The sequence below is a fragment of the Eschrichtius robustus genome, chromosome 7 (assembly GCF_028021215.1).
Source record: "Eschrichtius robustus isolate mEscRob2 chromosome 7, mEscRob2.pri, whole genome shotgun sequence".
Taxonomy (NCBI): Eukaryota; Metazoa; Chordata; class Mammalia; order Artiodactyla; family Eschrichtiidae; genus Eschrichtius; species Eschrichtius robustus.
Window position 1 is genome coordinate 2,975,080 of NC_090830.1, and position 21,535 is coordinate 2,996,614.

General features: G+C 42.1%; 1 pseudogene; it reads left to right on the plus strand.

Annotated features, from left to right (window-relative positions):
• Positions 1-11,224: 11,224 nt before the first annotated feature.
• LOC137767657 (ferritin light chain pseudogene) lies at positions 11,225-20,158 on the plus strand (annotated as a pseudogene).
• Positions 20,159-21,535: the final 1,377 nt, after the last annotated feature.

Sequence of the window (21,535 nt, forward strand, 5' to 3'; positions counted from 1 at the left end):
GTATATTACATAGATGTTTATGTTTCATTATCTTCTCAAAGTGTGGTCCCTAGACGCTGGGAGTCCCTGAGACACTTTTATTTCAAAGTGTTTTTTATAATAATATTAAGCTGTCGTTTGCCTTTTTCATAGGCTGACATTTGCACAAATCACGAAAGCAATGGTGTGTAAAACCGCGGGCACCTTACCACAAATCAAGGTAGTAGCCCCATACAGTACTGGTAGTCATTGTAATCATCAATGCCACGCACTTTTGGTTTTTTTAAAAAAGAAAGTTGCACTTAAAAAGTCCTTGATTAAGCATTAAAATGTATTAATTTTATTAAATCTTGACCCTTGAATGCTCATCTTTTTAATATTCTGCGTGATAAATGGGGACACACATAAAGCACTTCTGCTGCACATCGACGTGCAAGTGTTGTCCCAGAAAAGCATTTGTGCCATTGTTTGAGCTGTGAGCTGAGCTAGTGGCTTTTTTCCTGTAACACTGTTTTTATTTGAAAGAACAACTGACAGACAAACCATGATTATTCAGAGTTGGGAATTTAGTGGACATTTTCTCAAAATAAACAAAGTAAACCTGTCACTTCAAAGAAAACAACTCACAATATTTATTGACAATAATAAAAATTTGATCTTTCAAGTGAAGACTCAAATTTTGGAAAATTTATATCTACCACTGTGAATTTCACAGCTTCTCAACGTCTAAACACTTTTCCGGAGAAGTTGGTGGTGATATTAACAAATGTGAAAAATGTTTTGGTTGTTATGTAAAGAAGTGGCAACATTTGGAAGATATGTATAGCTCAGGGAGCCAATATTTTCCAAATGACCAGTGTATAATGTTAACAAAATCACGCATGGGTAAAAGATCCACTCAAAGTGCAGGATAAAACAGTGGATTTTAACGTAAGAGAGAACAAAATGTTCATTGATGTGGTTTCAGATTTTATACTGCAACTAACCTTTAGGAAGTTATACTTATTGAGTTTTGGTATAGTATCGAAGATTATCCACAATCATTTGAAAACGCTACCAAGATATCCCTCCCTTTCCCAAATGTGTACGTATTTTTTTTCTTTTCCTTCATATACTTTAAGCAAAAAACATATTGCAACAGATTGAATCCATATTGCAAGCAGATATGAGGATTCAGCTGCTCTCTATTAAGCCAGAAATGAAAGAGGTTTGCAAAAATGTAAAACAATGACATTCTATTCACTTTTGTTTGGGAAAATATAGTTATTTTTCATAAAACATATATTATTCATGTTTCTATGTAACAAGTTCAGTATTGTTATTTTTTATTTTTTTTTTAATAAGTTTATTTATTTATTTATGGCTGCACTGGGTCTTCGTTGCTGCCCGTGGGCTTTCTCTAGTTGCAGAGAGCGGGGGCTACTCTTCGTTGGAGTGTGCGGGCTTCTCATTGCGGTGGCTTCTCTTGTTACGGAGCACGGGCTCTAGGCACGTGGGCTCAGTAGTTGTGGCTCGCGGGCTCTAGAGTACAGGCTAGGTAGTTGTGGCACACGGGCTTAGTTGTTCTGCGGCATGTGGGATCCTCCCGGACCAGGGCTCAAACCCGTGTCCCCTGCATTGGCAGGTGGATTCTTAAGCACTGTGCCACCAGGGAAGCCCTGTTATTTTTAAATAAATTAATAAGTTAAAAATTTTTAATTTCTGTTTTAATTTCTAATACAGTAAGTACTGATAAATATAACTAAAATAAACAAAAGCTCTGAGACCCTCAATAATTTTTAAGAGAGTAAAGTATTTCTGAGATGAGACCAGAAGTTTAAGAACCACTAGTCCAGCACATTTCCTATTTTATTCTATCCTATTCTATTCTATTCCATTCTATTCTAATTTTGCTTACACATTGTATTTTGCTTACATATTATATTTTACTTGTATATTATATTTTGCTTACATATTATTTGTATTAATATATATTTTATAGCTTTCATAATATTTTACTATTATCTTAAAAAGTGATCAAAGTCAACATCACCAGTGATGGGACAAATCAACATCATGTGCTTCCCATATAATGTACTGAGATAGACACAACATCTTTTCTATGGTATTCCTAACAAAATTGTACATCCTGAATCTAATTGTAAAATAACTTCAGATAAACCCAAACACTGACATCTACCAAATATTTTACTTGTACTTTTAAAAAATGTCAATATATGAAAAAAATACAGGACTTCCCTGGCGGCACAGTGGTTAAGAATCCGCCTGGCACACTGCAACGAAGAGTAGCCCCCGCTCGCTGCAACTAGAGAAAGCCCGCGTGCAGCAACGAAGACCTAACACAGCCAGAAATAAATAAAAGTAAATAAATTAAAAAAAATAAAAAATTAAAATTAAAAAAAAAATACAAACAGGGACTTCCCTGGTGGCCCAGTGGTAAAGAATTCGCCTTCCAACGCAGGGGATGAGGGCTCGATCCCTGGTCAAGAAACTAAGATCCCACATGCCACGGGGCAACTAAGCCCGCGTGCCACAACTACTGAGCTCGCGTGCCTCAACGAGAGAGCCTGTGTGCCGCAAACTACAGAACCCACGCGCTCCGGAACCCACGCGCCACAACTAGAGAGAAGCCTGCGTGCCACAATGAACAGCCAGTGTGCCACAACAAAAGATCCCACTTGCCTCAGCGAAGATCCCGAGTGTTGCAACTAAGACCCGATGCAGTCAAAAAATAAAGAAAATAAAAATAAATACTAAAAAAGAAGGTAATTAGACAATATTATTTTTTTAAATACAAATAAAAACAAAGCAAAACCAAGAAATGGTTTCAGTTTAAACTAGCCTAAAAAGATATGACAATGGAATGCCACCTATCATCTGGGGGTTTCTTTTACTATAAAAATAATATTGGGCTTCCCTGGTGGCACAGTGGTTAAGAATCTGCCTGCCAATGCAGGGGACATGGGTTCGAGCCCTGTTCCGGGAAGATCCCACATGCTTCAGAGCAACTAAGCCCGTGCGCCACAACTACTGAGCCTGCGCTCTAGAGCCCGCGAGCCACAACTACTGAGCCCTCATGCCACAACTACTGAAGTCTGCATGCCTAGAGCCCATGCTCTGCAACAAAAGAAGCCACTGCAATGAGAAGCCCGCACACCCCAACGAAGAGCAGCCCCCCGCTCGCCACAACTAGAGAAAGCCCGCGTGCAGCAATGAAGACCCAATGCAGCCATAAATAAATGATAATAAATATTAAAAAATAATATTAATGGCAATTGGAAAAACTTGAATAAAGTCTGTAGATTAGAAAATAATAGTCAATGTTAATTTCTTGATCTGGATCATTGTACAGCGGTTATGTCAGAGAATGTTCTTGTTTTTAGGAAATACACCGTGAATAGGGGAGAGGTAACATTTCTGTTATTGACTCGGATGTGTCAGAAAACAATATGAGAGAGAGGGGGTCAGAGAGAAAAGAGCGAACGTGGTAAAATAATATTTGGAATTTTGGAAAAGGAAGTTCAGAAATTCCTTGCATTATTAGTGCAATTTTTCTGTTAGTCCGAAATTATGTCAAAATAAGGAGTTAAAAGGGAGAAAGTTTACTCAACAAATACACGAGTGAATCTTTTTCTAGATACTCCACTGTTTTCAGCTTCTGGATTTAGATGTAAGAAGGATTAAACGGAGGAAAACGAAAAGTCTCTTACAGACATAGAGAACAGACTTGTGGGTTGCCAAGGGGGAGGGGAGGTGGGGGAGGAATGGACTGGGAGTTTGAGATTAGCAGATGCAAACTATTACATATAGGATGGATAAACAACAAGGTCCTACTGTATAGCACAGGGAACTATCGATATATTCACTATCCTGTGATAAGCCATAATGGAAAATAAAATGAAAATGAATATGTATGAGTCACTTTGCTGTATAGCAGAAATTAACACAACATTGCAAATCAATTATACTTCAATAAATTTTTTTTAAAAACAAAAAACAAAACCAAAAAGTCTCTTAAGGTTATTATTATATCCTTACATCGCTTTAACAATATGTGCTACAAGTGCCTCCAAAATTTACCTCCCCCTGTCATTTTTCTTAAAAGGGCCTTTAAACCCCAGAAATTGAGGCTTTCATTACATGCACTGCAAATTATTTTGTTCCTACTTTGATGTGGCAGGAAAGAGGATCGTTTGCCAGTCTCTAAGGCAACATGAAGAGGAAAGAGTAATTAGAGAATTACTCTGGGAAGAATTTAGAAAGGCGCCTGCATCCCGTCTTAGCTTTGGCCATCAGGAATTAGGACAGCCGGCAGGGAAAGCTTAACCTCAGCCGCTCTCAGTTCCAGGAGGCTCTGGACCGCAGGGCCAGTGGGTGGGACGCCGGATCCGTGAATCTTCGTTCCACTCCTCTGGTCTGAAAAGTGCATCGCCTGTGGCTTCACCGCTTTGAGGGTGAAAAAGGAGCCTGGGGCATCTAGGATTGGCTGAAAACGTGTGTGGTTAGGAGTCTAGCCCTGCGGATAATTAGAAGCAGATCCCGGAGTGAGGGAAGGTTTTGTTTTGTTTTTGTTTTTTTCTTTTTAAAACAACACGCCCTCCGTCTTTTCTTAACAATTCAATTCTGCATAGGTCGCCTCGCCCGCCTCCCTCTACCGGCCCCGAGGAGGATCGTCACAGCCGGAGGAGCCATTGTTTTGACCGTGGCTTCCTTGTTCTGACAAGGGTCGTGAGCATTGGCTTCTTGTTTTAAGAGCCAGAGCCTTATTAGTTAAATTAGTTACTCCACCCTGGGCTAAGGACGTTTAAATTTAGAGAGGTTAACGAAATCTCCCGAGGGCACAGCAAATTATAGGGCTAACCCAGGACAGGCACACTAGTCAACAGACCCCGGTCCTGAGCCCTTCCTAGGAAAACTTGAAGAGGGACCCACTGGCACACACGGAGAATCCCCAAAGCCATACTTAGAAGAAAATACAAAGCCCTTATCTTCTTATCACTCAGGGCCTGCAAGCCCTGCACACCCCGCCCAACTTCCCTTCTAACCTTCTCCCAAGCTCTATGGGCTTCCACCACCTGCTTTATTTTTACGGTATAGCCAGCAGTACTCTGGCATTAGACTGTGCATCCGTGTATCTGTTCATCGTCTGTCTTCCACTATACAATATAAGCTCCACGAAGGCTGCTTTTTCTTTCTTGCTCTCTCCTCAACACCGATCGCCTGATAACGTGTATTAGATTCCCATGACTGACCTAACAAATCGCCACAAACCTGGTGGCTTAAAACAAAGGAAAATTATTCTTTTACATTTCTGGAGGCGAGAAGTCTGAAATCAGTTTCACTGAGCCAGGATCAAGGTGTTAGCAAAGGCCACACTCCCTCCAGGGGCTGTAGGGGAGAATCGGTTCTTTGCTTCTTGCCGTTTCTGGTGGCTGCTGGCAATTCTTAGCTTGCGGCTGTATCACTCCAGTCTTCAAGGCCACCTTCAAATCTCTCTGCCTTTCTCATAAGGATACTTGCGATGGTGTTCACGGCCCACCCAGATAATCCAGGCTAGTCTCTTTGCAAATCAGGAAATTGAGTTTCCTGAAGATTAAGTGACTGCCCATGGTCAGACGGGTAGGAGTCTCGTAGACACAGGTTTGAATCCAGGCAGTCTGACTCCAGGGCCCCTCCACTACCCTGTACAGGAGTCTGATGGGCACTTGCGCCTTTATGGTTCTTGCTTTATAGATGAGCCCAACTATCTATCCTTTACTAAGTCCATTTCTAGACACCACAGGGATACAAGGAGGTCAAGGATCCCGCCTTATCCCGCAGGATGTAGCCATTTATGTGGAAAGAAAAGGCATAAAGTTGGATAGTGGTTACCCTTGTGTGGTAAAGTGACTAAAAGAGCATGAAGGGGCTTCTGGGAGCCTGTAATGTCATTTCTTGACCTAGTGCTGGTTACAGTAGCGTGTGAAACAATTTGGAAAAATTCATCACTATACACTTGTGATTTATGCGCTTTTCTTTGTGTATATTTTGAAAAAGGCATAAAATTAAGGCATAAAGTCAGGATTCTGGGAAATGCAGGGGCTTCGAGAGAGGCCATAAGGCAGTCTCTCCCACAGCACTGGATGTCTAGGCCATTCCCTAGCTTTCTGACTAACTGCCTGACTAATAAAGGGCTGTGAAGTAGGAGGTGAGGGAGTGGAATTTTTTCCAGGGGCTTTCCTATCAAAATTCCCAAGGTCAGCCCACCTCAGACTCAAGTTTGGCTGTAAAGCAGAGTTAAACAGACATTTTAAGTAACATTTAAAATGTTGCCAATAAGGATTAACTCCCCCCCAAAGAAATCTACTGTCACGTAAATTTGGAAAATCCTAGGCTAAACAAATTTTGATCCCTTTCTTTGCTGCAGGACTTGTCAGAGCCTTTAATATATTAACATGACCTCTAAGTCTCCAAAAGGGAGATATATGTTGCATTTTTTTCCCCAAACTTATTTTACTATGGAATACTTTGTTTTCTTAACATTTTCAGGATTAATGTTCTAAGGAACAAATCTTGGGAAGTGCTATTGTAGAATCCTAATTTATAGATCCAATTCACCCAAAAATAATGGAGACCGAAAGTCATCTTTCAAAGCATTCCTTGAGGCCTTTCTAGGTTACTCACACTGTCCCTCAACAAGCCCTAAGAGCTGGTTCAAATGACTAAATAAAATATCCCATAACCTAAATGTCTGGATAAATGATGGGGCCGGGGGGGCACAGAGGACAACTGGGGAGCAGGGGAAGGTTAGGGTGCAAGTAGAAAAAATTACAATGACTTGAGTTCCAGATTATCCTGAAAAGTCGTTAGGAGTGGTCTGGTTGAACAAAATGTTTATTTACTATGAGGATGCAGGGCTTTCTCCCACAGCCAAAGAGTGGACTCTGGGACTCAAGGACAAGTTGGAACCGGACACCTGGATGCCACCAAGGCTCCCTCTCTGTCCTAAGTGCCCCCTTCATCCTTCAGTCTCTCAGTAGACCTATGTTTTTGCTTCTTGGCTGGCAAGATGGAAAAGATCACCCAAAAGATGGTTGTTCCATCTTTTGGAACAAGGATCCATCCTGTGTACAGCTGCTTTGTAAAAGCACTTTCTCACCTTCTATGTACGTAAAGAAATATGATTTTTTTTTGTTTTGATGACTTGGGAACTTTCAGTTCTTCAGAATCATGATCCAGAACAGTGGCTCTCCTCCCCTGACCTGTAGATGTGTCCTGTGGAAGGGACGCTGCAGACCGCACTAGCCATTTCTGAAAATCATTTCACCCAAGTGACATGAGAGGAGCTTGCATTTTTTAAAGAATGATTTGTTTCTTTCCCCTAAAATCTGAGTCCATGGAGGGAAATTTGGTTAATTAACAATATTTGTTTTGGGAAACTGGTTGTTTAAAGCTTCACTGGGCAAGATTTCAGTTGTTTTCTGCTATTACAGCCTCCATATTTAATGCCGTCGTTTTGGAAATGGATTGACTTCAGAAGTATTTTTCTCTTGCTTTGGAGATTTTGCACATTGGCCCAAATGGGTTTTTAATTTCCATTTTAATTTATACAGTATAAATATGATGTTGGACTTCTTTGGAGTTAACAGTTTCACTGTGCAGATGTTTCTTGAAAGCCTTTTCAATTCATAGTGTTGGTTAAAAAACGGAATTTTTTTTTTTTATTAGCCTGGCTGCCTGCCAGGGGTAGGTGGGGAAACTGTTCCATTTTGCATAAAACTGTAAGATTTTCTTTCCTTGTTCTTTCCCCACCCCCAGCCAGCTACATGATTATTAGGATTAAAGATGCCATAGTGACATCTTGTGGTCAGCTGCCAGAGACACAGCAAACAGTAGTCATGGTGAGATGACAGAAGTGATCTGTTCATTCTCCCACAAGTATTTCTTGATTTACTTTATTTGCTTTTTATTTACCAGTTGGCTCAAATCACTCTAGATTTCCAGGTTGTTTTGCTTTACGGAAAATATTGAACTTTACCCCCATAGGAAGGATAAACATGCTGTGTTCTGGAAGGGGAAAGAAGGACATAACTCTTACTTCTGGCTTTTTGTTGGACCCCCTCATGAAAACAATGTTGCACAAGTTACTCAGTAATAACTCTGAAAAATACCCAAATCTTTTCCCTAAAAGGGGACAGGAAAGAGTGATTCTAAATAAGCTCTCATTCTTTATTCTAATTCTCAGCTTTCAGAAACTAACAGGCAGTTTGTTTACTTCACTCATTCAGTATTTAGATGAAAAGGTATAAATAATAACCCTCCAATCTTTATTTCCTCTCCCTAACTAGTGTCAATGGAGATAAAAACCTGCTTGCATAATTCTTGACTTTTAAAAGAAAAATGTAGCAAATATCATGCAGAAATTAAAAAATATATGCTTACCTGAAATTTTGTAAAACGTAGAAGCTATGATGTAATGTTAAAAGAGCAAAACACCAAGTTATATATCAGTTGAGGTCCTATATACATATCAGTGTGAAGATCAACATGGGTGTAGAAGTCTACACAAGTGTGGATGTAAATGTCAATATCAAGGTCCATGTGGAGGAGGGCATAGATGCAGAAACAAGCCCAGAAAAAAACATATATACTAACAAACATTTTCTGTTTCATAGCATTATAACTAATATTTACTTTCTTATGCTGTTCTCGATTACCTATTTTTTTCTTGACTGAACATATATTAAAATCATAATCAGGAAAAATACTTGGCACTCTTTTTTTAAGGATCAATGTTCTGTTTGTTTATATGTAAAATATCTCCATTTCAGGATGACACAGAAACATGAAAAAAATTCCTGCAAAGTGAGACGCATAGCAATGCACTGAGATGAGGGAACCGGAGTGAATCATAGACCAAGATCAAAGTCACTCAGGGAGAGCTAAAATGCTTGGCATTCCAGAAACCTAAAGGTCTGTCCTGTCTCTTAGGTGCCTTCCCTGTGGAGCTGAGGATACGGGGTCTCTCTGGTGTATGGGGCCACTCTCTGCAGGAGAGGTGTGCCAAGGCCTCCAGAGAAACTGTGAAATAGTTCAAGTTTGTCTTTGGTGCAAAATGTGCATCTCTTTTTTTCAGTACCTGATGTATACCAGGTGCTTTGCTAGAATCTTGACATATATTAGTACTAAGATTGACAATTCTCCAAGGTATCTATAAAAGTGAGAAAAGTGAGAGTTGGAGAAATTAAGTGCCCTGAATCACACAGCTGGTCGCACTGGGATTTGAACTCAGTCTCAATGGGCTCTAAAGCCCCTGCTCTTTTCACTACACCTGCCTCTCACCGCCCTTTTCAGCAGATGAAATACTTTACACACACTTTTAGTGTCTCAGATCTCCAGAATCATAAAAGCAAATTCCTTTAGAAGCCATTGAAATATATCCTGAGAAGAGCCCCTGGCAGGTGCCCCTTAAATTCCACTGTTATGGTGAACACCTTTATCCACATGCTCCTCATGTTTCCATAGGAGAACAGGTTTTCTTCTCCACTCCCCCCAAAAAAGAGTGGTAAATCCTTCTGGTGGCCTCTCTTCCTCATCACTCACTCGACCCCCTAGGGAGAGTAGTGTGATATCTCAGTGGTGATACTTGTGAGAGTCTAACATCCTTTGGATCACATGAGCCAAAGGGCAGGACCCCTGACTGTAAAGGTAACACATACAGCCATCAGTCCCCTCTTCGTTAACCAATGTGTTATACAAAACCAATAAAATATTAACTTTTCACATTAAATAAGTTAATTCTAAAGTTTAGTTGGAAAAATAAACAGGCAGAAGTAGTCGAGAAAATTCTGAAAAAGAATAATTACCAGATTTTTTCCAAACCAGAAATCAAAGCATATTATAAAGCTATAGTGATTAAAAATGTATAGTGCTGATACATGAATAGACCAAGAGATCAATGAAAGAGAATAAAAAGTCCATAAATACACCTAAGAGCACGTGGAAATTTAGTATGTGATAAATTTAATATAGCTTAAAGAACAGTATCTCAAATCCATGGAGAAAAGATACGTTATTCAATTAAAGGCTTTAGGACAACTGGACGGCCATCTAAAATAAAGTTGGATCCCATACCTCACAACTTCACCAGGAAAAATTCCGAGTTGTACAAAAATTTAAATGTAAAAAAGAATAGCATATGACAAGTGACATAAGAACCATGGGAGAATTATTTAATAATCTCAGAGTGCAGAATATCTTTGCATTTATGACACATACGAAACACAGAAGTCACAACATTCTGCAGAAAAAATCAAAGACAAATGACAAAACTGGAAGGAAAAAATATTTGTAATAGACACCATGCTAATTTTTCTAAATATATAAAGAATTCCTAAAAATCAACAAGGAACAAACCAATGGCCCAATTAAAAACTAGGCAAATGATTTGCAGCAACATGGATGGACCTAGGGATTATCATACTAAGTGATGTAAGTCAGAAAGAGAAAGACAAATATATCACTTATATGTGAAATCTAAAAAAATGATACAAATGAACTGATTTACAAAACAGAAATCGACTCACAGACATAGAAAACAAACGTAAAGTTACCAAAGGGGAAAGTGGGGAGGGATAAATTAGGACTTTGGGATTAACAGATACACACTACTATATACAAAATAGATAAACAACAAGGACCTACTGTATATTCAATATCTTATAGTAACCTATAATGGAAAAGAATCTGAAAAAGAATGTGTATATATATATATATATATATATACACACACACACACACGTATGTATAACTGGATCAGTTTGCTGTACACCAGAAACTAACGCAACATTGTAAATCAACTATACGTCAATATAAGTAAATACATAAATAAATTTTAAAATAGGCAAATGATATGAACCAACTCTTCCCAGCACAGAAAAGACAGAAGGTTCTTAAAACATCTGAAAAGGGGTTCAACGTCACTCACAGTTGGAGACATGTACTTTACAACTATCAGGGAAGGTCGTTTTGCACCCGGCCCGTTGGCAGACATGAGACTTTGGTAGGAGACTGTGCTGGTGAGGCTGTGAGGAAAGAGGCCTGTTCCTACACTGCTGGCAGAAGTGGAAATTAGAACAGCCCCTGTGAAGGGCAGTCTGTGAATGCCCATATCCTTTGACACAGCCATTCCGCTCCCAGGAATTTATAGAACAAAAGATGCTCCCGTATGCAAAATGACTTAGGTACACAGTCATTCGTTGCAGCAATGTTTAAACAGCAAAAAGCTGAAAACATCAACCGAATATTGGTTAAGTAAGTTATAATACACCCACCTAAAAGGCTACCATGCAGCTATAAAAGAAGAAAAGGATGACATTCTTTATGGGTGGATATAGATCATCTCCATGAGATATTCTTAAGGTAAAATTCAGGGCTTAAAAGTGCACAGACTGTGCTATCCTCTTGTGTTACAAATCAAAAAGGAATGCACTGAATACACATGTCTGCTGATGTTTACATCATCTCTCACGTGAAGAAGTGCTAACCGTGTTTAGTTAAATAGCCAGAAAGAATGACCTCTGAACGTGTCTCGACTCACTCAACACGCTGAGACCTTCGTGATGCTCAGGGCTATGCTCTCCGCCCGAAGGTCAGGGACGACTAATAGCAGAGGCGTGAACGGTACCCTCAGGGAGGCCCGAGCACTCCCTACCGTGTCCTCCCCAGAATGGGGGGGGGGGGGGTCTTTTCAAACCACGTGGACACTTTTTTCGTAATTAATTGATACAAATCTGACATTCTCGTCAACAACATATTTACATTCGTTTTAAGATAAAAATAATGATTTATTTTTCCCCAAGGAAGATACACCATATGGGGTGCATGTGTAGGTCTCAGAATACTCACAGATACATGGTGGCCCTCACCCAGTTTCGGCAGCAAGAGAGAATCGCTTGGGATCCATGCTCAGATCTTTACCCAACTTTTTATGCTTGACCTTTCCTCCCGAATTCCAAATAATAACAAAAATAACTGAGATTTGTTGCACGCCAGGCATTTTGATTCAGTGCTCACGGCCGTCCTAGGATGTGAAGATTATTATTATCCTCATTTTAAAAACACGGAAGCTGGACTTCCCTGGTAGAGCAGTGGTTAAGAATCTGCCTGCCAATGCAGGGGACACGGGTTTGAGCCCTGGTCCGAGAAGATCCCACATGCTGCAGAGCAACTAAGCAGCTAAGCCCGTGCGCCACAACTACTGAGCCTGCGCTCTAGAGCCCACAAACCACAACTACTGAGCCCGCATGCCACAACTACTGAAGCCCGTGCACCTAGAGCCTGTGCTCCGCAACAAGAGAAGCCACCACGATGAGAAGCCCGTTGCACCGCAACGAAGAGTAGCCCCCACTCGCCACAACTAGAGAAAGCCCACAGGCAGCAGCAGAGACCCAACGCAGGCAAAAATAAAAAATTAAAATTGAAAAGTAAATAATTAAATAAAAAATAAAAACGCGGGAGCTGAGGCTCAGAGGGTTAAATGCTTGCCCAGCATCACACAAGCTAAGAAGGAGAAAGGCTGAAGTTCCACCACAGATGGACTGGATGCGAAAGTTATTTCTCTTTATCTGTATCAAGCAACTTTCAATTCTCTCTGCACTGTTCTTTTTTTTTTTTTTTAAATTTATTTTTGGCTGTGTTGGGTCTTCGTTGCAGTGCGTGGGCTTCTCAATGTGGTGGCTTCTCTTGTTGCGGAGCATGGGCTCTAGGCGCACGGGCTTCAGTCGTTGTGGCACGTGGGCTCAGTAGTTGTGGCTTGCAGGCTGTAGAGCGCAGGCTCAGTAGTTGTGGTGCACAGGCTTAGCTGCTCCGCGGCATGTGGGATCTTCCCGGACCAGGGCTCGAACCCGTGTCCCCTGCATTGGCAGGCAGATTCTCAACCACTGCGCCACCAGGGAAGCCCTCTGCACTGTTCTTTAACGTCTTCTTTATTTGGTTCTCTTTCTAGTGCTCCTCCTTGACATATTAAACCTAATACATTCCTCTGGCTTCAATGTCTACAAATTCTAGTGGTTCTCAATCCGAGCTGCACATTGGACTCTCTTGGAGAGATTTTAAAACATACCCACCAGAACTCACCCCCAGATACTTTGTTTTCATTGGTCTGGGATGGGATCTAGGAATCAGTGTTTCCAACCCCTTCCTCCACTCCATGTGTGTTTTATTCAACTTTGCACCCCCCGTGCCTTGTAGACACTCACTAAATATTTGTTAAATGAATGAATGAATGGATGATGAATGAATGAAAGAAGGAAGGAAGGAAAGAACGAATGAACGAACGAACTTCAGGGTAAGGTAGGAGCCAAAATTGTTTTTGACAATAAAGCAAGAGCAGTTTTGAAAGCCCTAGGCTAGGTCATAAATGCAGAGTCATTTTGATCTCCTTCTGGGACGCTGGAGAAGAAGGAAGCTGCATCCCTGTAACTCGCTCCATTTCCACACAATGGAAAATTATAAATAGCAGCCCTGAATCACATGAGGGTTATGTAATATAAGGTTCACAGAACAGGCTGCCTTTATCACTCAGGCTTAAGTTGCACTGAAATGGAAACTCAGCTGATGCTCTGGCATTTGCCCAGACCATCTATTTCCATTGCCCAGGTTTGAGGCCGGTTGCCAGGGCCTTTCTTGATAAAGAATTCCTGCTGTCTTTCCAGATAACAAGTAGGCAATTTCAGCAGAAGAATTATTTTTATTTGCAAAGATAAGACCAGAGTTTCCCCTGATCAAGTGAAAAGGCCGTGTATATCAGCTTTCCAGACACCTGGGAACACTAGATCATAGCCTCCAATGAGAAGGTAGATATGCCACACTCGTGTGTACAGTTCCGGAGAGGTCACCCCTGCTTGTTCCCGTAGAGATTTGCTGATCATCTGAAATCCTTTGGTGAGACACTCAAATCCACTGTGTGCCATTTAGAACGGGTTTGTCATCCTCTATAAAATGATAAGGTACCTGGCCTGCCTAGGAAAGGGATCCCTGAGCTACCTCTGAATACACAATTGATTCTCACTGGTTGATAAAGGGGGACTTTGGAATAAATGTTTCCACGAGCCAAAGGGTAAGGATGTGGTGGCAGAGATGGGTACCCACATTCTCCTTTCCTTCTTCAACGCCCAACTAGCCCTCATTTCCCATCCTGGCTTGCAGTTAGGCATGGCCATGTGACCGTGTCTTAGCTGATGGAATGTGACAAGTGAGGTGTGCCGTGTCCACACCTGGCCAGGCACATTGCTCCATGTTTTTATCTACCTTCTGGATGGCTGGTACGGAGATGCCTGCTAGGGCGATTCTGGAAGTCATGGGATGAAGATGCTAGAGCATCGCCCGTCTGGGTCCCTGAATGGCTGCCTATAGGAGAGTCATCCTGTCATCCTTTTCATTACCCAGTGCTCTCATCAGAGCAATACACTTCTTGGGAATTCCCTGGTGGTCCAGTGGTTAGGACTTGATGCCTCCACTGCAGGGGGCACAAGTTCAATCCCTGGTTGGGGAACTAAGATCCCACAAGCCACGCAGCGTAGCCAAAAAAAATAAAATAAACTTCTCTTGTGTTTGTGCCATTTTACACTATAGGCAGTGAGCCTTCCCTATCTAATTATAGATGTCATGAATATGTCATTACGCTTTAGCATCAAGGACAGGAATCCCTCATTTGCTTTGGAAGAAAAGATCCCACAAAATGGCTTGCTCAAAACGATTTTGCCAGACTGCCTTTGCCCCCAGGTGGCCCTGGGAGTTGATAAGCTCAGAATTCTTGTCTGAAACCAGGTGGGGGTGTTTGCAGGGATCATCTGGCTTACCTCTAACGTGGATGAGCAATTTTTCCAAATTTCATCTCAAAACACAGACTCCATGCAAGGACTTTAGCAAAGGCCTGAACTGGAAGAAAGGGATACTTCAAGTAAAATTCACATTACACAACAGATGGGTCTCTGGAACAGCTGATCAAAATTGAAATTTTTACCAAACTGATCATATGTCAAGAAAATAAAAAAGAATCTTTTAAGACCTTTCTGCAATTTAAATAATCACAATCCACATTCCCCACCTAAGTACTTTTTGAAATATCATAGACTAGTAATTCTTTTAGTGAAACACAGCCTATATTTTTCAGAAGCTGTAATGATTTCCACGATATCACTGAAGCGAGAGCGGAGGTGGAGTGGAGGAAGAAGAAAATAGAACACTTAGATGAAAGTGAAAAATAATCCTCAGCCCGGAAATCCACTATGGTACAGCAGAAAGGATTTCTGGGCAAGAAAGTAGGCAAAGAGTGTTCGATGCCCAGACACTGGGTAAATGAGTAGAACTCATTGGTGAAGTTGGTAGAATGCTCTAGAATTCCATTCCAGAGATAGAATGATAATGATAGATGATGCTTGCTTGGCATCTATTGCCAAATGTAAATGTCTGGCAATAGAAGAGAGGGGAACTCGGACCCCAACCGATTCCCTTCCAACTCCAGATGAGGGGCAAGGAGTGAAGGCGGTTGATAAAGCACGGTGCTTACTTGGGAAAATAGGTGAAAAGTCACTCTGCAGAAGAGCTCCAACATCGAATAAACATAAAACAAATTCTCCGAGTATGAGGGGAAAAAGTATGCTCTTAAAATTCAGGATCCTGGCAGGAAGGAAGGGATTACTGAGCTAAGAAGAAATCTATCCTTCCTCTGTCTGTGTAAAAGAGAAGATTTGGCACAGACTGTAGGACCTCACTCAAACTTTACTGCTCTAGAAACTTTGTATAGTCTCTCCTCAGCCATCAGGCCAAATCTGAACCCAGTGACTTTGGAAAGCTTCCCAAATGAGCCTTTCAGCAGAGTTTTATATACTGTTGAGAAAGGAGAGGCAGTGTAGCTGTGGCTGTAGAGCAGGGAAACCCAAATTCTTGATTGCCCGCCCCATCGATAAAACACTGTTGAGCACATGACACATGTGTAGTTATGGATTCAGAAAGTATATATGTGCACTACTGCATGTAACACTAACATATTATACATCATGGAAAACATATTCCCAATAAAAGAAATGTTACAAGGATACATCAAAATATTTTCTTTTTGCACCCTATGTGGGTTGTCTTGTACATGTTAGACTCCACCACCTTCAATCTTGGTCCTGGAACAGAGCCCTTATCTTCACAGGAGTGACTACGGTATGAAAGAGAGATGAAAAACAACTCTTGGCCTGTGCTCTAGCTAAGCGATACTTTTACAGAGCTGTACTCCAGTTGTGTAGATCATGTGTTATCTAATAATGCTGCACTCAAGTCTGTTGCCCAAGTAACCAAGAGTCATGTGGAAATGGAACTCCTTAAGGGGCTAACTCATGTTTCATTTCTAGGGCTAGCAGGGTGCCCTAGGCCACCGAGGACACGCTGGGTCCTCAGTGATGCTTGTTGAATTCAAACATGATCGAGTAAATGACTGAACAGTCGAACGAATGCATGACAAACATTTTTAAGCTACAGGAGAAACACAAGGCGTAATTAAGGCGTAATTCTCACTTGTCAATGAAAATTCTCCATTGCTGGAGGAATGCACATCTTCTGCCTGGCCTACAGTCTGGAATTCCCAGGACCAGAAATCAGCTAAAGTTCTTTCCAATTTCTCATCAGGAGCTTTTCTTCAAAGGCCTTTGAGGTCTAAGTGGGTACCACAGAGGCCAGAAGAAGACCAAGTAAGGCAACAGTGAGGAGTGATGGAAACTGGCTAAATGAAGGATGACGCAGAGGGCCTGATGAGGGTGATCATATTTGCCTCTGTTAGGCCAAGTGTTTTCTTCTCTGGGTGTCTAATGGTTTTGTGACTCATCTCATCAACTACATTGTAAACCTAAACAGGTCTGGGAACATAGGTGTTTCTTCTTTCTTCTGTCCCCACCACGGTCTGGTGGAATGAGAACTAGACTTGGAATCCAAACCTACAAGTCTTCTACCCAACTAGCTAGATGGCCTTAGACAAGACTCTTAACCTCTGTGATCCTCAGTTTCTTTATCCAGCCAATAAGAATAGTATTACCTCACTCAACGGGCTGTTCAAAAGAGGAAAGAAGACTTTTGCAAACTGTGGTACTGTATACAAATGTAAGGAATTACTACTATAATTAGAGAATAAATACATGTTGAAACGCCTTGAACTGAATAGAGAGGTGATGCAATTCTTTACACTAGGCAAAAAAATCAATGTGCCTCTATTTAAGACTCCTTTTAAAAATAACACATACGGAGAATATATATATACACATAGAAAAAAATTTAAATATACATATATATATAGAGAGAGCAAGCTAATGCATACATCAACACATCACATTATTGTCACCAATGAATTGGAAATATCGAATGCTTGTGATTTTATGGTAAATAAACAAGCATGGATTCATGTTTTTCCATTTTACAGTTTAAAATATATGTTAATTGGGGCTTACCTGGTGGTGCAGTGGTTGAGAGTCTGCCTGCCAATGCAGGGGACGCGGGTTAGAGCCCTGGTCTGGGAAGATCCCACATGCCGCGGAGCAACTAGGCCCGTGAGCCACAACTACTGAGCCTGCGCGTCTGGAGCCTGTGCTCCGCAACAAGAGAGGCCACGATAGTGAGAGGCCCGCGCACCGCGATGAAGAGTGGCCCCCACTTGCCGCAATTAGAGAAAGGCCTCGCACAGAAACGAAGACCCAACACAGCCATAAATAAATAAATAAATAAAATTTTTAAAAATATATATGTTAATCGTATATGTGTTTTATTGGGACATGCAATATACCCATTATAAAATATTGTATCCTAAACACCATAATGGTTATCACTGGAATATTTCTGCTAGTAGAATTACTCTTAAATTTTTTCTTCTTTGTGCTTTTCTCTATTTTCCAAATTTTCTTTAATAAACACATCACACAACTTTTTTTCTGATTCTGAAGTATTTAAAAAGAAAAAAAATCACCCTTTTATACCTGACTTACATCTGTCTTGGACTGGTGGGTGACCACAGACTTTTGTAAGAAAATTTACAAACCATAAGGAGGGAATTCCCTGGCAGTCCAGTGGTTATGACACCACGCTTCCACTGCAGGGGGCCCGGGTTCAATCCCTGGTCAGGGAACTAAGATCCCACAAGCCGTGCAGATCAGCCCCACCCCCCCCCAAAAAAAAAGATAAGGAAAAAATTATCAAAGTGACACAGTTCATTCATAGGAAAGATCTAATTAAATAAAACCTGATTTTAAAATTCTTCATCAAATATTTCCTAGATCTGTGCTTTAAAAAAAATCTGTCTGTATGTGCTATTTTGGGGTAAAAACAGAGAGGTATAACAATATACATTCATATTTACTTGCATAAAGAAAATATCAGGGGGGGAATGAGAGGTGGGAACCCAGAAGATGAGAACAAGAAAGAAGCAGGACTTTGTGTACTTTTCGTTACACTGTTTGAATTTTTAAAATATCATGTGCAAGTAACAACTAGCCTAAAATGCACGTGTTATAAGAGCTCCTGACCTTTGTTCTGGGCAGTCAGGCCTCATAGTGGGTCTGTGCTACAGGCTGCCGTCACCAGTGGAGAGACGGATGTGCGGGCCTGAGCTGCGTGCAGGCGCCAGGCTGGTCCAGGGCCCCCTCTCCTCAGCCTGCTGTGTAGTCGTGCTTAAGATTTATCTGCTTCCTGTGGCAGCGCGAGGCCCCAGCTGCACACTGCCTATGTTCTCTGCTCCAACCCAGCATGGCTCTTGGTTGCCAGTTGGTCACATTGAACATAGCTGGCTATGTCTCAGGGACTCACCCTGTTCAATACACTTTCCAAGCCAGGCTCAGTACAAATTTAAAAAAAAACACAAACAAAAACACGTTCCCATTATAGGCTTGCGTTCAGCTGAGTGTGAGATACAGTTGGGCTAGAAAAGCCTGGGAGGTGCCCCCAGTGAGGCCAGGCCCCCTCCATGCTCCCAGGTAGGAAGGATCTGCAGCAAATAGAGCCTTAGACTTCCTCTCGGGAGTCCGTTTACTCTAACGGGAAATGCTGACATAGGGTTCCGGACTAGCCAACTGCAAGCTGCCTTCTACACATGCTCTGTCGAGGGGATGTGGGTTGCAGAATTTTGTCAATACAGGTAGGCTGGTCACATCTGGTGGCCCTCATCTGATCAGCAATGTTCCGTGAAACTCAGGGAAACATTAAAACTTTGTGAAAACTACATTAAAATTAGAAACGTCTGTCCATGAGAACACACTATTGAAAAAAATGGCAAGACAAGACAAGGAATGGGAGAAGGTATTTACCACACGTATAACCAACAAAGAATTAGTATGTAGAACATAAGTAACTCCTATAAATCAGTAAGAACTAAACAATCAAAAAACAGGCAAACAAGCAGTACGCTCCGTGGTCCCATGGATCTCTCTTGCTGCAACGGCGTTTGGAGGCCACAGACCCAGGGATGCCCCTCGCCCCAGCCTCCGACCACCCTCCAACGTTTTTCCCAGTCGCAACCCTCAGAATCAGCAGTTCAGGATCCTCGGCCTCGGGACCAGCCAACACCCTTTTTTGAGCTTAACTCCTTATTACCAACCAACCGTGAGCTCCCAGATTGGTCAGAATGATTCCACCGAGGTGGAGGCCATTGTCCACCGCCTGGTCAACCTGCATCTGCGGACCTCCTACACCTACCTCTCTCAGGGCTTCTATTTCCACCACAAGGATGTGGCTCTGGAAGACATGGGCCACTTTTTCCGCAAATCGGCCAACGAGAAGCGGGAAGGCTCCCAGTGTCTCTTGAAAATGCAAAACCAGCGCAGTGGCTGCGCCCTCTTCCAGACGCGCAGAAGGAGCCCCAAGATGAGTGGGGTAAAACCCAGGACGCTATGGAAGCCGCCATGCTCGTGGAGAAGAACCTGAGCCAGGCCATTTTGGACCTGCATGCCCTGGCTTGTGCCGACGCAGACTCCCACCCGTGTGACTTCCAGGAGAGCCCGCGTCCTAGACGAGCAGGTGAAACTCATCAAGAACATGGGCGACCACCTGACCAACCACCGCAGGCTGGGCTGGGCGATTATCTCTTCGAAAGGCTCACCCTCAAGTACCAGTAGGAGCCGACCAAAGCCCAGCGACCTCTGAGGAGCCCGCCGGTGTTAGGGCTTCTGCCTGAAGCCCTTCTCTGCAGCCAGTAGGCAGCTTTTTAACCACCCTGGAGCCCTCGCCCAAGCCTTGGACCAAGTGGAAACAATAAAGCTTTTTTGCAGGAAAAAAAAAAAAAAAGGCAAACAATTTTATACCTCTTAGGTAGTTAGAGGTGGAATGGCTCGGTCATACTTTGTGGTATATTTCCCTTTTTAAGGAACCAACAAATTTTTCTGAAAAATGGTTGCTAGTATGCAGAAACGCAATATATTTTTCATACTGATATTATATTCTGTAGTCTTGTAAAACTCATTTATTAGTTCTAGCTTTTTTTGTAGATTCCATAGGATTATCTATGTTGATGATCACGTTGTATGCAAATAAAGACAGTTTTATTTCTAAAAGGCAAGCAAGCAATTTACCAAAGGAAAACCTGGACGGTCAATAATATACAGAAAGACCCTCAGTCTCAAGGAAAGAAAACTAAAACTTCAGTGAAATATTGTTTCGGACTAATTAGATTAGCAAAATTGTAAAAGTCTGACAATCTTTTTTATTTATTTATTTATTTATGGCTGTGTTGGGTCTTCGTTGCTGCGCGTGGACTTTCTCTAGTTGCAGTGAGCAGGGGCTACTCTTCGTAGCGGTGCGCAGGCTTCTCATCGCCGGTGGCTTCTCCTGTTTCAGAGCATGGGCTCCAGGCACGCAGGCTTCTGTAGTTGTGGCACACGGGCTCAGTAGTTGTGGCTCACGAGCTCTAGAGCGCAGGCTTCAGTAGTTATGGCGCACGGGCTTAGTTGCTCTGTGACATGTGGGATCTTCCCGGACCAGGGCTCCAACCTGTGTCCCCCTGCATTGGCAGGTGGATTCTTAACCACTGTGTCACCAGGGAAGCCCTGACAATTCTTAATATTGGTTATTAAAACAATGGGAACACATACACTGTTGCTAGAAGCATAAGTAGGTGTACCCACTTTGGACAGCAATTTGGAGTTGAAGATATGCACAACCTATATATTAGGATGTAACTGGAAAAGAAAATCCATTTCAGGTCTTGAAACAGAAGGAATTTAATCAAAGGAATTGGTGACCTGTGGATTGAAAGAGCTGAGAAGTCAAACAGCAAACAGTGAGGCGACCAGGGACCAGCCATTTCAGGAACTCACTCCCATCTCAGTCTACTGAGACAAAAGACTGAGGCTACAGAAGACCAGGAGTTAGTTGGGGTCTCTGGGCAGAAGCTAGAACCAGGGTGGACCTGTGGGATGGGAGCCGGAGGTGCAGAAGCGACATCATCTGAGCAAGAGGCAGATACACACTCTGACTTCTCTTCTCTCTCCTGCCAGCACCTCCCATTGGTCAGGTCCCTGAGATACAGAACAGAGCAGGGGAAGGACACGGAATG